The sequence below is a fragment of the Amblyomma mixtum genome, chromosome 5, assembly GCF_055824585.1.
Source record: "Amblyomma mixtum isolate Tamu chromosome 5, ASM5582458v1, whole genome shotgun sequence".
NCBI classification, from domain to species: Eukaryota; Metazoa; Arthropoda; class Arachnida; order Ixodida; family Ixodidae; genus Amblyomma; species Amblyomma mixtum.
The window spans coordinates 111,201,451-111,219,720 of record NC_143016.1 but is presented as its reverse complement, the minus strand read 5'-3'; the positions used below and the strand labels follow the sequence as shown (position 1 = coordinate 111,219,720).

Here is an 18,270-nt window from a genome sequence, read left to right as displayed (position 1 = left end):
ACTGTTTTCTTGCATGGTCAGGTACAACGCAAGAAACCGAACTTATCTGCAGCCTCTCCAAAACCTTTCAGTGCGTGCTATTGAAATCATTCCTAAAACGAAAAATTTCTTGCCGCTTTTCAAGACTCATGGCATACTGGATATTAGTAAGCTAATGAAATATAAATTAGCCCGCGAAATAATGCGTCAGGTTATGTTGGGCCGGCCGATATTTAAGGTTAAATGCTGTAGCAAATCTACCCCATATGTACTTCGCGAAGAAGCAGTACAAATGGCCAGTTCCCGGTGAAGTTATGAGATGATGACAGGTTATGCACAAAAATCCCGAGCTTACTGAATCAATATCTTGCCGTTTTAGAATTACTATCGGCTAATCTGTCACAACACAAAATCAACAGCACGTTGAAACATATGAACCTCATGGAAGTATGTATAGGTGCAACTTTCATATGCTTAATGTATCCAGCTTTACTTTGACAAAGCCAAATAGTACTTTGAATTTGTAAAATGCATGTACAGGTATATTCAATTTATTTTTTGATATACTTAGTTGGATTACGAAGTGCATAAGCAGGCATTTTTCTTTAGCTTAATTTAGTGTGTTTCTCTGTTCATTCGCAAATATTTTACACACACATGTTCAGTACGCAATGTACGTAAATGTCGCTTCTACGACCTTAGTTTACTTATTGCAAGTATGGGTCTATTGTTTTAGAACTTTTCTCCATTAAAAATTCTCTAAATAGCTGCTACTTGGCAGCAGCGCGGGCAGCGGAAGCATTTCGTTCTGACACGTGCGCTTGCTATCGCTACAGATCGTTCCCGGCCGGAATCACGGACAGCGTCCTGACCGCTTCTATCAGCTGACTGCTCCGGATCACCTGGCAAGAAACGTCACCAAAAGCGCCGCCACCAGGGGTCAACGGACTATAAAGGAGCAGCACTGCGGTCCAGCGGTCACTTGGCAGCAGCGCGGGCAGCGGAAGCATTTCGTTCTGACACGTGCGCTTGCTATCGCTACAGGTTAGACACACTTTTTGCATTGTGTTCAAGCCACGTAAATTGCGCTGCCCTGGTTGCTGCCCTTGTGTTCACTGCTTTGCCTGTTTCTATTTCCCAACATGTCGGAATTTGCTCGGTTCCGTGATGAACTGCGAAAAGAAATGAATGAATTCAAAGGAAAACTTGAGCGTGAGATGAGAAAGGAAATAAGAGAATTTAAAACTAGTTTGGAGTTTTTCAATAATGATCTTGAAGAGCTGAAGAAAGAAAAAACCGAACTTCTAAATGACAACAAAGCTCTCAAGGAGGCTAATGAGGCACTGCTCAAAGAATGCGAAATGCTAAAAAAGAAAACCTCGGAACATGAACAACGCATGACGGCTTCAGAGCAGTACTCTAGAAAATGCAATCTGGAGATAAAAGCCATAACAAAGGAAATAGATGAAGATCTTTCCAAGACCTTGAATCAAATCGGTGTGCTGATAAACGAACCGATAACCGAATCAGACATTGAAGTGTGCCATCACATCCCGGGAAAAGATGCAAATACAACGCCTAACATCATTGTGCAGTTTAAGAATCGTTACAAGCGAGACACAGTGCTACAAAAAGCAAAGAAAACGAGAATTACAATGAAGGACTTCGGATACTCAACCAAAACGCCAATATACATAAATGAGCATCTCTGCCCCGCTCTCAAAGCCCTGTTGGGTAAGGCTGTAGCACAGAAGAAGGCCGCAGGCTGGAGTTTTGTTTGGAGAGTTGGCGGAAAAATCCTGGCAAAGAAAGACGAATCGGCATCTACAGTGCGCATTCGTGATGAACAGGATCTGGCAAAAATTGCATAAGTAAGCACATTAGGTGCTTCTTCGTTTTTTTTTAGCATGGAAGTTTTACCCCGTGACGTAAACGCCGTAAAACGCTCTTACACCAACGTATATCTGACCTGCTTTCATCTAAGCATTCGGTCTGCAAGACATAAAGAAGATGAACTATCCGTTTTTCTCGATGAATTCAGTTTTGAGTTCGATGCCATATTTTTGAGTGAACCTTGGTACACACGCACCACTAAAGTTTACAAACGAGATTGCTACCAAACTTTCTTCCTATATCGGACATCTAAGCATGGGGGTGGCGTGGCGATACTGATGAAACATGCTCTTAACTGTGATATTATACCTGAATTTTCTTTCATAAGTGATGATGTAGAATGTTTAACAGTTGTGTCGCAAAGGAATGTGTTTTCAGTTATGTATAGACCACCGGATTCTTCTGTTGATGTTTTTAGCGGTCATTTAGATCACTTGCTGAATTATGTCAATCAAAACAACCTTAACCTCATTCTCGGTGGAGATCTTAATATCGACTTGCTGAAGCCATATCCAGCTCAAATGACGCTTGTATCAACGATAGAGTCCGGTGGCCATCGTATTTTATCCCAAACTGCAACCCGCGTCACAATGCAAACTGCTACCCTTCTTGATATTTTTGTAACCAACATTTATAGTAATTGTGTTTCCTCCGGAGTTGTATGCTGTGATATAAGTGACCACTACCCGATTTATATACTTGCACGAGGCATCAAAAAGCAAACAACTGACTTACCCGCCGTGAGAACAACACAGTGCATCACACCCCTGACTCTTGAAGCGTTTCGTTCAAGTATTATAAACGAAAGTTGGAATGGTGTATTTTCTTCTGATACAGCCGATGATGCATATGAGCTATTCATTTCTCGTTTTAAGTCATTATACCACAAACATTTTAAAGAAAAGGTGATTAAGAAATCAAGAAGAAATCGTAAACCTTAAATCAACCACGAATCTCTAAAGATGATTAAAAAGAAATCGAAGTTGTTCAAGAAATTTCTGAAAACAAAGTCGCCGGCTGATCTACAAAGATTCAAAGAGTATCGTAATAAATTAACGGCTCACTTAAGAAATGAAAAAAGAAAATATCTGCATAATGAGTTTATGAGTGAAAATTGCGAAGGAAGCACTCAAATCTGGATGAAAATCAACAAACTACTTGATTGCAAATGAAGTTGTGCAGATATTACCAGTCATACTCTCGAAGGTCATAATGTAGAAGGAATCGAGCTTGCAGAAAAGTTCAATAATTTTTTTAAGGATGCTGTTTCATGAAACAGCCCCCCGAAAACTGTACATCCCAATGTAAAAGCCAATGATCACAGTGTCTTTTTAGATCCTACCAATGAAAATGAAGTTTGCAGTATTTTTGCCTCCTTAACAAATAGCAGAGCTTGTGATATAGATAACATTCAAATTGCGCCGATAAAATACGTAATTGACTGCATAGCTTCTATTCTCACCCATATTTACAGCCTCGCCCTATCTACTGGTCTGTTTCCGAAGTTAATGCAAGTGTCAAAAGTTATCGTTGTCTACAAAAAGGGAGATAAAAGTGATATGTCTAATTATCGACCAATCTCAATATTACCGGTCTTTTCAAAGGGATTAGAGAGAATAATCTACAAACGGATAATAAATTTTTGCTTAAAGTTCAATCTTCTTTCCCCTTCCAAGCATGGCTTTATCCATGGGAAATCAACCGAAACAGCGTTATTAACGCAAAAAGAAATCATACTGGATGCAATTGAAAATCGGGAAATCTGCATCGGAGTTTTCATAGATTTTTCAAAGGCTTTCGACCGCCTCAGTCGTGTTGTTTTACTGCAGAAACTGGAATTATATGGCGTACGCGGAACACCCTTAAGCCTTATAAAGTCGTACCTTCAACATCGTCATCAGAAAGTCCAAATAGGGTCTCATCTGTCATCATCGCAAGCAGTTTGTACCGGTGTACCGCAAGGCAGCATTTTAGGGCCTCTCCTGTTCATATTATATATAAATGATATAGTTACAATACATGATAAGCCAAAATATGTCATTTACGCAGATGACACAAGTTTATTTTTTCAAGGCACCTCAATACAGCTCCTTATTCCAATTATAAATGACGCAATGAATAGATTAGAAACCTGGAGTTAGAATAATGCACTACTTTTAAATACTGAAAAAACTAAAGCCGTACTTTTTCATGCTAGGCAATCAGCAATTATTGAGAACTTCGACATAAAGCTTGGGAGCATCAACATAGAATTCAAGGACATGATTAAAACACTAGGAATACTTTCCCACAATCACATGAGCTGGAACGCTCAAGTAGATTCTGTTATCGCTCATCTGTCACGGTGTGTTGGTATTCTCGCTAAATTCCGAAACTTCCTTCCAGTTGCAATCACGCTAAAGATATATAACGCCATTTTTCTGTCACATTTAAACTGCTGTTTTTTGGTGTGGGGAACTACAACAGAAACAAATATGCATAAAATTTACCTGCTGCAAAAGAAAGCTGTCTGTAACATTGCCAATGTTGACTACCATGCCCCTACTGATCACTTATTTTCACACTACCAGATTATACCAGTCCATAGCTTGTACCGATATTACTTAGCAACCAGATACAAGAAATCTCTACAATATAATAATCGAGCCTTTCTAGACTTGACCTGCCTCACTCAAACTGTACCGGCTTATACCCTGCGCAATACAGAAAAATGGTTTATTCCTTTTTGTCGTACCAACTACGGCAATCAGATGCTACGTTACAATATGCCACACTTATTAAACCAATTACAGTCCATGAATATCGATATTTCCAAAAGCAGCTTGCGCGAAATTAAAGCTGCCTTTAAATAAGCTACAAAAACGTTAAGTATATTCTTTTTTTTATGATGTATAAAATGTATTGTATGTATAACTCTGTCTGTGTAAATAGTTTTTGTCTCTAGCGTTTGACCATCTTCCGATGTTTGTTGCTGTATGCCTTGTATAGGGGGGTCCGGGGGTCCCTCAAGTGATCTGCGATCACTTTTTACCTGGACCCACCCACATCTATGATGTAAAATAAACAAACTTCAAACTTCAAACTTCACTGCTGTTAAGGGTGGCATATCCTCGTCAGGATGGAAGCTGCCTTTAGCGTACTCACCAGGGACACTTCTTGTAAATTTTTGTCGCAAATAAAGACTACCGCTAACACTAAGAAATTTAGCCAGATAACTTTCGTATTTTCTACTTAAGGGGCAAGATTATTGTGCAGAACTGACAGCTTTCAACTTCGCGAGTGAGCCAAGTTTTTAATTTTCTTTCCTGCAATTGTGATTCGAAATATGGAACAACACATTTCAAAGCTCGTTAAGTTGTTTTGAACGCGTTGCACATCTATGAAATGGTGTTCTTGCCACTTCTAGAGCAGCAAATAAAAACGTAGTATATTTATTTTATGAGATAAGCGCAGTCACCGTGATTCTGGCGACATAGCTACGCGCAGCGACACCATTTTCTGACTGTGCAACGGGGGATATACCAACCTCAACGAGCATTCAGATGCCTAAAAACGCATTCGCAAAACACAAATGCATTGAAAACTATGCAGGATACGGTTTCATTGCCGACAAAACAGAGCCAACCTTATTTACCTGTAGGAAAAATGTTCTTGCAGTAGAAGACCGTAAACACGGCGTGGTAGCTTGCAAATTGAAGGAAAATAGAAAGACTTCCGTTTTTTACGGAATTAGAGAAATCGGTTAAGGTTTAGGTTTATTGGGGTTTAACGTCCCAAAGCGACTCAGGCTATGAGGGACGCCGTAGTGAAGGGCTCCGGAAATTTCGACCACCTGGGGTTCTTTAACGTGCACTAACATCGCACAGTACACGGGCCTCTGGAATTTCGCCTTCATCGAAATTCAGCCGCCGCGGCCGGGATCGAACCCGCGTCTTTCGGGTCAGCAGCCGAGCACCGTAACCAGTGAGCCACCGTGGCAGGGCAGAGAAATCGGTGTACACACTCTCGCCAGTGCTCTTCTTCTGCTGCTGCTGAAAACCGACAAAACATTGACGGCTGATCATAAAATGAGATGAGACAAACCAGCGTTAGCAGCGCTGGTTTTCCATTTTGTTCTCCCACTTTCGCTTCGTGTAGCCTTGGCTTCTCAGCAATACTTTACGCAATGGTTTGTTGTTGCCGTTTCCGCTGTCACTGAAGATGTGGCCTGCTGCGCCGTCTTCGCTAGTCGGAGGGCTGGGAGTTTTTATCGCACCCTTCCGCACGCTACGATAGCCAGAGATGGAATGAGCTGGCGCGACAGCGATAACGTATACAGCACGCACGTTATCGGCGCGTCATACACCATGACAAACAGGACGCAGCATGCCATCAGCATGCGCTTTATATGCGTTTAATGTTTATTTCGGCCTGTACTCTTAGCGCTTAGCTCCCCTGGTGTGAGCGCTAGTTCAGCTCCGTCCCGCAAGTGGTGCAGCGGGTGGCACAAAATGTCTTTTCTCTCTCTCCTTTCTATTTTGAAATCTTTCGCACTTACGCTTCGCACTCAGACTCGCGACGTTTTCGAGGGAAGATGGCTATGCGGCTGTAGCGTTTCAATTTCAGCTTGCAGGATTTTAGTTGTCCTCTCCTCATGGACATTTAGCTTTCATTTTTTATCTTGCTCTTGGTACTGATTTATAATACGTGTTTTTATTACTCAGCAGAAGTAAACGGGGCGCGTGGCTCTTAGGCCGACAGAATCAATACGGCAGCACCAGCAGAATTTGCGTGTGCTGTGCACTTACCCGATAAATACTATGAGACTGCAGACGGTATTGAATGGCTCAGAAGGTGAGCAGCTATTGCTGCCATTCTAGGTATCCGCCCAAATCAAGTGTTTACCAGCACGCAACCATTATGCCGCACGAAAGAGAACTAGATAGACTCTATCAGTTATTAGTGACCTCCTAATTTTAATATTCAAATTTACGCAGTTTCTTTTTCCCAGAAAGAAGGACGGGGCGCCTCTTGGCGTACTTATGCCTTGGTGGCAATGCAGTCGCTGAAACTATTTTGGGTGTAACGTTTCACATTGCTGAAAACAACTGTGCGTAGTGAACTGGCATGGCCGCTAACTTGATTTAATGTAGTGTTCAGTGAAAATTTAGGTTCTTTAAACCTGAAGCTGTCTACTCGGCCATTGGGTTGCGCGACTCCTTGGCGAGCCGCTTGCGCACCTGAAGCCATGTTAGACGCAGTATGACACGGAAGACCTGCTCTCAAGATGTTACGAGCAGGTAATGGCGTGCATACATTTTCAGCTTTGCTTAGTCCTGCTCCATGCCATTGCTCGGAGTGTTTGCCAGCAAGCATAAATCATTGAAATCCTGGACAGCTCGAGGACAGGCAATTAGAGGTTCCTTTTTTTTTCGTCCTCCCCGTGAAAAGCCCTTGAGGAGTTCCGCTCTTTAAACGAAAACATTCGTATCCCTCCGCTCGTGTTTAATCTTTCATTTCAAGTGCTTTGCTTATCGGTATTTTGCGGAGTTTACATGCCACTTCTCCACCGTTCTTTGACATTTCTGTTCAATGCCTTGCTTTTAATTACGAGTATAGTTAACAATTAAGTGGCTCACCGAATCCTGCCTACGTCTGGTGTCACTGGTCCCATTAGGGTTTGCGCGAGGCGTCTCTGTGCACCTCAGTGCTAAGGCCTCGAGCGCCCTGCCTGAAGCCTCCGAAAACCTGATATCCAGCAATAATTCTAACAAACAGAATACAAATACGCCAGCAAGTGACAAAACATGTTGCGAAAGTTTACTGCCCCCGAAGTGCTACACAGATACAAAATACTGAGGTCCTATCATCAGGGTTTTCTGTTGCTGGAAGCAGCATTGCGCAGTATCATTCTTCTATTCTTCGCTATCGAGAAATTGACAAGTCATTCATACTGAAGGGCAAAGTTTGTAGTCCTCATTAGAGGAATCGAGACGCCCTGAAACTTTCCGGCGCTGGTATTGTTGGAGCCCACACTTCAACTTTGTTAGCGCGTTGATACACACCATGTTCTCCTTAGTTGGAGTAACAAGCCAACTTCCTGGATAGTCTTACGCTCACCGCGCTCTGTCGGCTCTCTGACGGAAGTCGTTCACGAAGTTCCCTCCTTCCGCTGCTGCATTCTCTTCAGTTTCTGCACACAGTCGGCTGCGGCTATGAAAGATTGTCGACGCCCAACGAACGAAGCTTATGACCTCTAAGGGGCTGTATCCTCCCAAAGGCGTATTGTTGTTGTGATCGATCAACGCCACTTTCTGGCGCAAGAGATAATCTATGTCAAAAGCCACATTACGCGATGAAGCATACAACTTCCAGGAAGAAGTTGGCGCTAACTTCAGCGCATGTTTTACGTTTGTTGGTGCTTGGGGCGTTAGTAGCTCTGCGAGTGTGAGCTTAGGCCGCTTTTACGCTTGGTTTTTAATTTCCAGCTAGCCTGTAGCCACATCGGCCATACCTATAAAACATGCGATCCCTAAGGCCGAAGACATCTCTGCAGGCAGCTTTTTTCCTGATGAAAAAAAAAAATGGTCTTTAAATTCATACCCCCAAGATTGCCTTTTTTACTCTACGCTACAGAAATGTTAAACGGGGAACGAACCAGAAATAGTTCGAGAAACTTGTCATGGCATCTATAAATCGAAAGATACATGAAATCTAAAAAAAAATATGGAAAGAAAAGGACAGGTTCTTTAATCACATTCATTTGTTTTTGATTCTTTATTTTATAGCTTATTCTATTTTGGAGACAAATATTGTTCTTACATGCCCCTCTTGAGGTGTTCCCCTCATACGGTTTGCATGCTGTGCAGAAGTTTCATCCCTAGAAAGTGATGTGTCAACGGCGACCAGTTGTGAAAGTGAGATATCTGGATTGCAGTCACTGGTAGAACTCCTTCCTAGCTCGAAGGTGACGTAATAGGGGGAGTTCGAGCATCTTTTCCTGCTGCCCTCATGTGGTCTTTTCTCTACAAGACAGTAAAGCCACATTTTAAACTTTATTTGACAGAGAAATTTATAGCAACGTAACACAGCGAGAAGCAAGGCCCACATTTACAATTGAAGTCGCCTTTACTTACGCAAGGCCGCTGTAGAACGTACCCCTGATTACATGCGCATATTTTTTTCCTACCATTACAATCAGAAAATAAACAAAGGACTGAAGAGGATTAATAACAATCGCCAAAAAAACACTAAAACGCCAAGAAACCTGGTGTGTCCCTAGCGCACTTGTGGGAGGCAATTTTTCGCCATTATGAAAAGAACAAGTCCACGCAAGGCGGTGAAATTAAAACATTCCAACACTTCGATGCGAGAACACGCCGGGTTAGCCATTCAATATTACTTTCGATAAGGCCTGCTGGAAGCGTGTGTGTGCATCTCTCACCCCAAAAAAATTGACAGGGAACAGGGCCACAGACATAAAAAACTGCAAGAAATTACTGCTGAAACGGGAACTCCTTTACAGTAGTAGTCGTGTGCACAATTAAATGTTAGGTCCTGCTACGCACTGACTGCTATTTGAGGAAAGAGCTAACTACCGACAGAGACGTGTTGAAGCAGGTATGCGCAAAAGTTACAAAGTGGTACTGGCTGAAAACGCTTCACTGCTAGGTCATAGAAGACCAAAGCTAACTTCAAAAGAATGAGCTCATCGAACGATTTATTGTTATGTTGCTTGCTCTACAGTGAAAACGAGAAGCAGCCTTTCTGTAGAACTGCGTTTGTAGTTTAGGCTGTATTGCCTTATCTCGTGTTGTGATGCGCATCGCATTACTTTGCGGCCTTGGAAAATATAGTCCGACGTTCTAAGTATCAGTTTCATCACGGCGCGAACCCTGCTGGCGCGACTGTAAAACAAAACTTTAGTTTGCTAAATTTTATTGGCGTTCACGTAAAATGTATTGGGTGCTGACTCATTATTTTCTCTCTGCTAATTTGAACTGCTGTGTAAAGCACTTTTTCACTTTTGACTTTCTCAAAGATATTTCGTCATTTTACTGCCGTAGTAAGAATTCCGATTTACGTGCAGGTGGGTTTCCTCTTTATTGATTTTAGTAAGAGTTCGGAATTATAAAAAAGTAGGTACGAGGTGGTGCGTCGTAAGAAACGCATACAAAGAAGTGCTTGTTGGTCTGTACGAAGGTGAATGCGTGGACAAAGTGCCATGTCAAGACTACGCTGAAAGAGCTTTTGCCCGGTAATCAGTTAGATACATGTTTTTGGTCTTTGCTGACAAATCTATCATTAATCTCATCAGTTATGAACGGGAGGGCGCATGCTGCATGATGTTCGGGCGCTTAACTGCAGGAGATATACTGCATGATGTTGCAATATATAACTGATGAATACGCTGCTGCTATGCACTTCATGAAGTCAGGCTTGCGCTGCATGAGCAGAGCCTTTATACAATCTTTATTTCTTCAAAGGAGAAGTTTTCAAGATTATCGCCACTCCAGAGGTGTGGGTATAGGGTCGTCGTCCAATAAATGTGTGTGAAGGGGCCTGCAGGCGCACTGCCAGGCATTTAATAGAATGATGGTGCTTTCCCAAGACAGAAATAAAAATTTTGATTACAGTACCCTTTTCTCAAGAGAGTCAAATATAGTTAAAATGTCAACCATTGTATGCTCTTCCCAGTACTTTAGCGAGCAAACTAACAAGCTTTCTGTACACTAAGCCACTCAACTTGGCTCGGCTTCCCGTTACTTGTTTTCCACGATTGCCTCTTTACGTAAAATTCTTGAACGTTTCGGCTCCAACCAATTCGTAACCGCGTGACTTGGAGCATAGAGAAAAAAAAAGAAATTAAAATATGATTTATACTCAGTTCTGGCTGCTATAATTCTTCCATTCTTCTCTCAATCTCGTATCGACGACCTCTGTAGAATTTCCATATTCCCTTGATCGTGTTAGTTATATTGCACTGTCAACGTACACTGTCAGAGCTCAGTACATGGGCCGCTCGTATTTCGCCTCCATCGAAATGCTACCGCCGCGGTCGGGGTCGAACCACTCCTTCCGGGTCAGCAGCGGACAACCTTAAGCACTGAGCCACCGCGCATCTGAGGCACAAAACTTCGAGCGCAAACAAAACGTGTCCTTTGTTTCATGTCCGTAAGGAGATGCCTCTAGGAGGTTTCACTTGCAGGCATCAGAAAAAACAATTAAATATGGTTTTGAAGGTTGTCCCAAGAGCCATTCGACATTTTTAGCCGCATCTACTGCCTTTATTGAGACGTGAACCAAATCGAGTGGTGGTTCTCAATGAACTACTGGTTCTGGCCTACGACGCCGGCGTCATCATTATTGAGGTAATCCACGTTGCTTGGCTGATCGTGACGTCAATGTGCACTTAAGCTCTGGTGCCGACCGAGAACAAAATGGCCGCTACAAAATCGTTTTTAATTAACTGTTAACACAGCGCACTGGTGTTTTGAGCTCATGTTTATATTTCCTAGACCGGTAGGCCTCTCCTAAGTAAATGAAAAAAAACGGATGCCAAAACATTTGGGTCAGTACACCTTTAAGCTTACCGCACACCGTGTTGCTCCAAACGGGTGGTTTGGATGTATACGCATCGCTTGTACGATTTGCAGCTGATAGGCAGTGATCTTTTCTGTTCAGTTTGCATCGAAGGATTCTCTTATATGCTATGAAAACACAGGAGGGAGTGCTGCCATGGCAGTGCAGCTGAGCTTTAGGCGCATCAGGAATGTACACTGCCGAAAAACCATTTACTTTCAATTTCAAATGTGTGCTTTTCCGTTGAGATGTTTCTTGTGCTGTTTCGAGTTCCAATTTTGAAGACGGTTGAGTCTGACGGGTTGGTTCATCATGACGGATAGGTAGCCGTAGCGCTGACAGACGGGACGGGAGAGAAGATACAGAAACATGGGATCACTAGCAACGGAGCGATTTATAGAGACGGAAAAGGCAGGCTTGGAAAGAAAGCACGGCGAACAAAATCAGGACTTAAATCATAAATGGGGATTAAACAACAATTGGGAAGTGTCTTAGCGTCATTTATTGAGAAATGCATGTCCTTGTGGGACTACAGCCACCGATGGTTCGCTGACGCACATGTCTCCGATTCTGTGTATGTTGAAGTCCTCGGAAATCAGACGTGACATCTGGTTTTATATTTGGCGATGGCAGTGGTATTGCTCAGAGACGCCGCACCATCTTTGCATTGAGCACAATATGTGACTGCATTGTTTCTGCGTGACTGGTTTTTTTTATATCTGGCGTGCTCGCGTAGTCAGTCGTTGATAGAGCCCTCAGTTCCCCCCGATGTAACGTTGTCACGTGATCAAGGAACCCTAAAGACCTCAATGCAGTAAACGTTAGAAATTTCGTTCAGCGCTTCATCTCGCAGGCTTCTCTTCTTTTTTATTGACTGGCTCGTTTTCCCGACCCTCCTAGTTCATTCCGGGCGGAAAAAGGGGGCTTCGCGGCAGTTTTATTAATGATTTTTTCAGACTTTGTGACGCTTTGCGCACATGCGGTATACACGCAATATTCTTTTTCATTGCTTGGTGAGCGTTGCTGCCCATATTTTTCTGAGTTTTGCGCTCGGCAAGCAATGACTCCACTACATTTTATGGCACCTTCATCGGGTACCCAGCAGCGGTTAACAGTTTCACTTGTGCGTTTATGCACACTTGGCATTGATGCACACACAGCCTGTACAATGCAGCTTTATTCAATGTTTTGCAATTCCACGCTTAATATATTCAAAACAGAAAACTGGAAAGGCCCTTCCAGGAGCGCAGTCAGTATGCCCAACATACGTTATCGTCGAAGCAAAGAAGTTCCAGTTCTAAAATTCTTACGGTGAATTACTGATTATGGTGCTCGTCTGCTGACCCGAAAGGCGCGGATTCGATACCAGCCGAAGCGGTCACATTTCGATGGAGGCGAAATTCTGGAGGCCCGAACACTGTACGATGTCAGTGCAGTTCAAAGAACCCCAGGGCTCCAAATTATCTAGAGCCATGCGCAACGGCATTACTGATAGCTTTAGTGGCTTTAGGACGTCAAACTCATAACTCATAAAATAACAACCTTTCTTTATTGTAAATAGGGAACTCTGCAGTCAACTGTAGGTCACGATATTCTCTACAGAACAGGCCAGAAATCTGAGCTGCAGTTTGCCGTTTGTTTTCCTGCGCAGTAAAATATTAAAAATTCACAAACGCATCTGATTACTTTAAGAATGGTCGCGTCTTCAGGACTGTCGAGAAGACGCCTCTCGTATCAGTCCAAAGTGCATCACTGAGAATAGGAGCAAAGTTGGATTCGATGCACACTCCTAGGTTTTGGATGAAAAACGTGCTCACACTAGCAAACGTCGACTGTCAATAAATGTTAAGCAGTTCCAAATGCCTGCCGGCATTTATTCCACACGTGTTCAGGAACTTGGTGACTCCAAGAGGGTAAGAGCATGTGTCTGCCTTCTCGCCCGTCTCGTGTGTTGGCGCTGTTACGCCGCATCCGTCGAGTTCGACCATGCATTTGCAAGGTTAGTTGAGTAACAGCGCAAACTGATGGAATTTAACCTTCCCAAGGCGAGGATTTTCTCAAATCAGAGACATGGTTCTCGCAAAAAAATTACCTTTGCACTCAACGTCGACAAAAAATTGTATTCGGCAATTAAGTATCGCTTTCTCATAATTGTATGCGAAAGCGATACTTATCTTTTTCTCATGCATGTATACTTTTTGTGCCATATTACCGCGATACGCTACGAATAAGATGAGAATAAACAGGGTGCTAACGACAAGTGGAGACTGATACCTGAGTTTATTCCGAAAAGAGAGAGGGAAAGACTCTAATGAATAAAGGAGAGGTAAATTAATACAGTCCGTGCGCATGTTCTGTCCAGTATTTTCAAGCAAACACATTGCCACCAACTGTGTCACTTCTGCACGCTCCTTCACTTGTTTACGTGTTTTATCTCCTTAGCTGATAGCGTGATACAGAGTACGCTTAGAACTTTTGTACAACCGCATCTGATTTCTCAAAAGCAGCTTTTATTTCCCTTTCGTTTTGTCTTTCTAATGATCTCAAATGTAGTTTTTGAGAGTATGGTGCGCATTTCGGTCTTGAGCAATGGGAGGAAAGGTATCCATGGTCGGTTAGTTTGTCTAGATTACGGCTACGCTCTCTTAACTGTGTGCTCAGACATCTGCCGGATTCGCCTGAGTAACTTATGCCGCATGACAAAGGTTTATCCCTTGATCTCTATAGCTGTGCATCCACTATACCTGCGCCATTATTCCGAGTCGAAAGATGAAATCAAGAGCCCAGCACGAAGTTCCGAAGCGTTACTAAGTACATAAGCGCTTTAAAAATGCTCTGGGGTCGGTATCTGTTTTGCAGTTCACTGTTGTGTCGCAGTCTGCATTGTTTGTAGAAACGGTGAAGAATGTAATCCTTGTCAACTTTCCAGTTTGCATCTAATTCACATGTCCCAAGTTTGTCGCTAACGGTGCGTGTAACTAATGTACGTCGTAGCTTCTCATCGCAATTCTTATGTGCTTTGAGTTTGTCATTCACAATGGCAATAAGGTGCACTATATTATGGGCACTAATATGCGTGGTCAGAAGCTATCATGAGCTTTAAGCACTCGGTTTGCTTACAGCATTTGGACCGAAATATTTTCAGCTAAAAAAAACGTCGAAACATGCGCATAGTTGCCACTCAGTTGAGGGCCGTTGAAACTGCCGCAGAATTCTTGCCCATAAGTCGGCAACACGCATTCTGAGGACGGTAAACTGCAAGAATAGTTGGGCGTAGCTGCAGAGTTTGGGAGCATGGCAGTGAAACTTGGGTCACGTAGAGGCCCAATTCGTCTAAGGGAGTTACGGAGACGGGTGGTTCAGATAATCTTCAGAATATGGAGCGAACAAGGTTCCAGATAGGCCATTGTGGATTACTGTCCCGCAAAGTCTATTTCTTAAAATTTTAAACAATTTCGCGTATTTTAGACATGTAAAACTTTACTAAACATTGCTTCACATATTGACTGAAACCTCTACTGATACTCGGTTCAGCTGATTTAAGGGAAACCCAAAACAGTCACATTTCAATTTCAGCTACATATATATGGAACAATTTTAACGATGCATGTAGAGTTTGCCTGAATGTTTCGCTTAATTCGTTTAACCTGGTTAAAACAAAATACATGAAGCATCGGTTTTGCACATTATCCCCTGCAACACTCTGAGGGATTGTTCAGTTTTTTTTTCAGATGAAAGAATTCGTCGCTAAAGTGTTTTAAAAAAGTACGCGTTCATCATTCTATGAACCTTGACTGTTGTTGAAGCTTTGTACTTGCGAGCTCTCGCTTACGTGACACATTTTTAACTTTTTTGGGTTCTGCGTTCGCTCTCGCTGCTGAGTGTAGAAGGTCCTGGAGAGTTCATAGTTTGCTGAGAACGCAGTGCCCCTGCGGGACGCGTATATTAGATTACCAAAGACTCGGAGCGGAAAGTCTGGCACCAACGAAGGAATCAACAACGTGGCCAGCGCTGTAACGATGGCTGCCACATCCTGGCATCGCGCTCTTTGTATTACGCGTGTTGCGCTTTTGACAGCGCCTTTGTCTGGCTTAACTTTCGTGTTAGACTGCATGGTGAGCTCTGTGCTTGTCTTGTCTGCCCTTGATAATTTGTTTATAGCAGTAAACTGTAACTAGACCGCTGACGCATAGCCCGATTACTTCGCGTTGCGGAACCTCAAAGGGAAGCAGTATTCCCTGAAAACACTTTTAGATGCTTGTATTTCTTTGAAGAGGAGTAAGATAGCGGTACAGGAAGTTATATTTAAAACTAAATAAGGAAAAGTGTAAATACTTATTAGTATCGCTTTGACAGAAAAGGAAAAAAATTATTTTTTTTTCGTAGCAACGGCACACTACTCTCCTCATTGGTATATGAGTATTGTAATCCTTTATAGCTTTCCCAAAATGCAAGTATCGGGCTTCCGCAAGGGATGTAACCAAAACACACTATGAAGGAAGGGCCGCGCTAAGTAATACCAAGAACAAGCTCAACATCGTCTGTGCTTCCTCAGTAAACTAGTGGTAGTCAAGTGGCGGTGAAATATGCGGTTAGATATGTAACTGTCATGGTGCCGGAAACGTATAGCTAAGGTTTTCTACAATTCGTATCACGGCTGAATTAGCTGATATGAGGTGGGAGCCACATTATGGCCACTAACAATTCGTAAGAGTTCATGTTGACCTGACTCTGCGAAGTGTGGCTGGCAATATTGAAGTCGATTGACCATATTTAGAATCAGTTTGTTGTGAGTCTTTTGAATAGACTTGTGAAACCATGGCACTTTCTAATCTGTAGATCTATGAATAAGTTAGAAAGGCAAAATTTAAGAAGAATGTGCGTCGGCTTCATAAATTTATTCCCTTTGTGTATTTTTTTTTGCGCTTACACATAAATCGCTCAAACCAATCGCAGCCAGTGATTAAATATTCCGAAGCCAAAAATCGCATCCTCTATGCTACGACTCTCTCAGTGGCCGTCAGAAAAGGCACTGAGTGGTGCGCATAGAAAGTAACTAGGTTTTCCTGGAAAGCTGGAATTCGCTCCAAAATTTACGAGTGACTTTATATGTAGGTCCCTAAGTATTGAGCAGGACAAAGAGTCCCTATTATCACAAATGTGCAGTCCGATTTGTAGGAATCTATAAATTTTAACGGCGTTTCAGTTGTTTTTGGCCTTGCTCTAAGGCATCCCGTTAGTTCTGAGATGTGCGTATTGATGGACAAATGGTTTTCAGCCGTCACTTTTTAATTCACATTTATTTGGTCTTTGAGCAGCGCATAAGAACATGCATATAAGAAGAGTGCATAAGAACTGCAGGTTGCATTGCAATCGCGGCAATGGAGTATCCATCGTCGCTATTGCAAGTACATCGCGCAGCTCAAAAATTTCTGTGTTGTCGTAGAAACTAAAGATCAAATGGGCCGAGAAAAAACTGAGGCCACAGAGATCAAGAATCAGGTTGATAGCTGTGTCGATATCTTTATGGGGAAAATTTTTGCGTTCCTTGCATTGCACATTTTAGTCATTGCCGTCTTGTGAACTCCTGTGAATAAAAGTGCTCATTGACTTGTTTTTAATCTTTCTGGTTGTCTTACGTGCATCTAAACGCGTAGCGCGCCATATAAATACCAGTTGTTCGTTCAGCGGTGTGTCGTGTCTGCCCTACTCTTCCTATGGGAGGAATGGCGCGGCACGGAAAGACGGGGACGAAAGAAAGAAAACACGCAAGCCCAAACCGGACGTCAAATCACTGATCGCTTAACATTCGGCGTTGGCATTCTTCCCAGAGCATGACGCACCAACTTGCCCAAACCCTTCCCCTGCTCAATATTCTCTTTCCACCTATTTCTTCCTACGCTGTGTTCTGTTGCGTTGTTTCAGGGCCACGATCCGTTTTGCAGCGCCAATTCCTCTAAGCGGTTATCGCCAAACCATAAGCACAGCGACCTCCTACGATGCGTCATAAGTGGCAGCCAGAACAACACCTGCAATAACCGTTTGCCGTGCCGCTCTATTTCCCGCACAGACACCTCGTTTTCGGTGCTTGGTTGCGTGAGGGCCTTCGGCCACCAGAGCCTTTGGCCCATTTGGAAGTCGGGGATTGTTTACCGAACCGGCTCTTTCCTGCACTGATAGCCATGCGGTGTAAGAACCGACATGCGAAACGGTTGCTTCTGTATTATGGTTTCAATGCGAGGGTAATAGGCTTCTCCCTGCCGAAGCCGATGCTGAGCGCACATTGTCTTGATACTACCGTCTTACGGCATGAGTGATAGACTTCTTGTTGGTTCCTGTGAGCTGTGTTCGGGGTTCTCAGTGCTTATCTGCCCGAAAGGGCACTACGTAGCCGTGAAACAAGGAAAGAACAATAAAATTCAATTTGTAAACATGCTCAGGGGAAGCTTCTGGCACTATCGTGATTCCATGCAGAACAGGCTATTTCCTTTTTAAGGAATATTTTGTTCAGGATTACCTTTGTTGTTATTTCGAAAGGATAGAGAAGCACGTTGATTCTTTTGATTTTTCATGTACGATTGTCAGGCCGTCGTTTCTTCACGCAATCGGTGCTTAAATGTGGCTCCACTGGGCGTCTAGAAACAGCAGCCGTCTTCCGCTCGGGCCACTGTAGGCGAGAGATCACTTTCTGAACTATTCGAGGCGCGTTTGGCTGTTAACAAAATTCGCTAAGGTTCTCTAAGCGTAGCACAGTTAGCTGACGCGCGCCACGAGAGGTATCGACACTGTGCGGAAGCTATTGTCTATAACCACATGCAGGTGGTATCGAAAAGCCCC

The 18,270-nt window shown here is 43.1% G+C and overlaps 1 protein-coding gene across 1 annotated transcript in view; it reads left to right on the top strand.

Moving 5' to 3' along the window:
• Positions 1-976: 976 nt before the first annotated feature.
• Positions 977-18,270, top strand: part of LOC149343367 (uncharacterized) — a 331,497-nt gene continuing 314,203 nt past the window's right edge. Inside the window, exon 1 of the mRNA XM_089542378.1 lies at positions 977-1,023. The gene's annotated coding sequence lies outside the window, so the exon portion shown is untranslated. The remainder of the gene's footprint in view (positions 1,024-18,270) is intronic.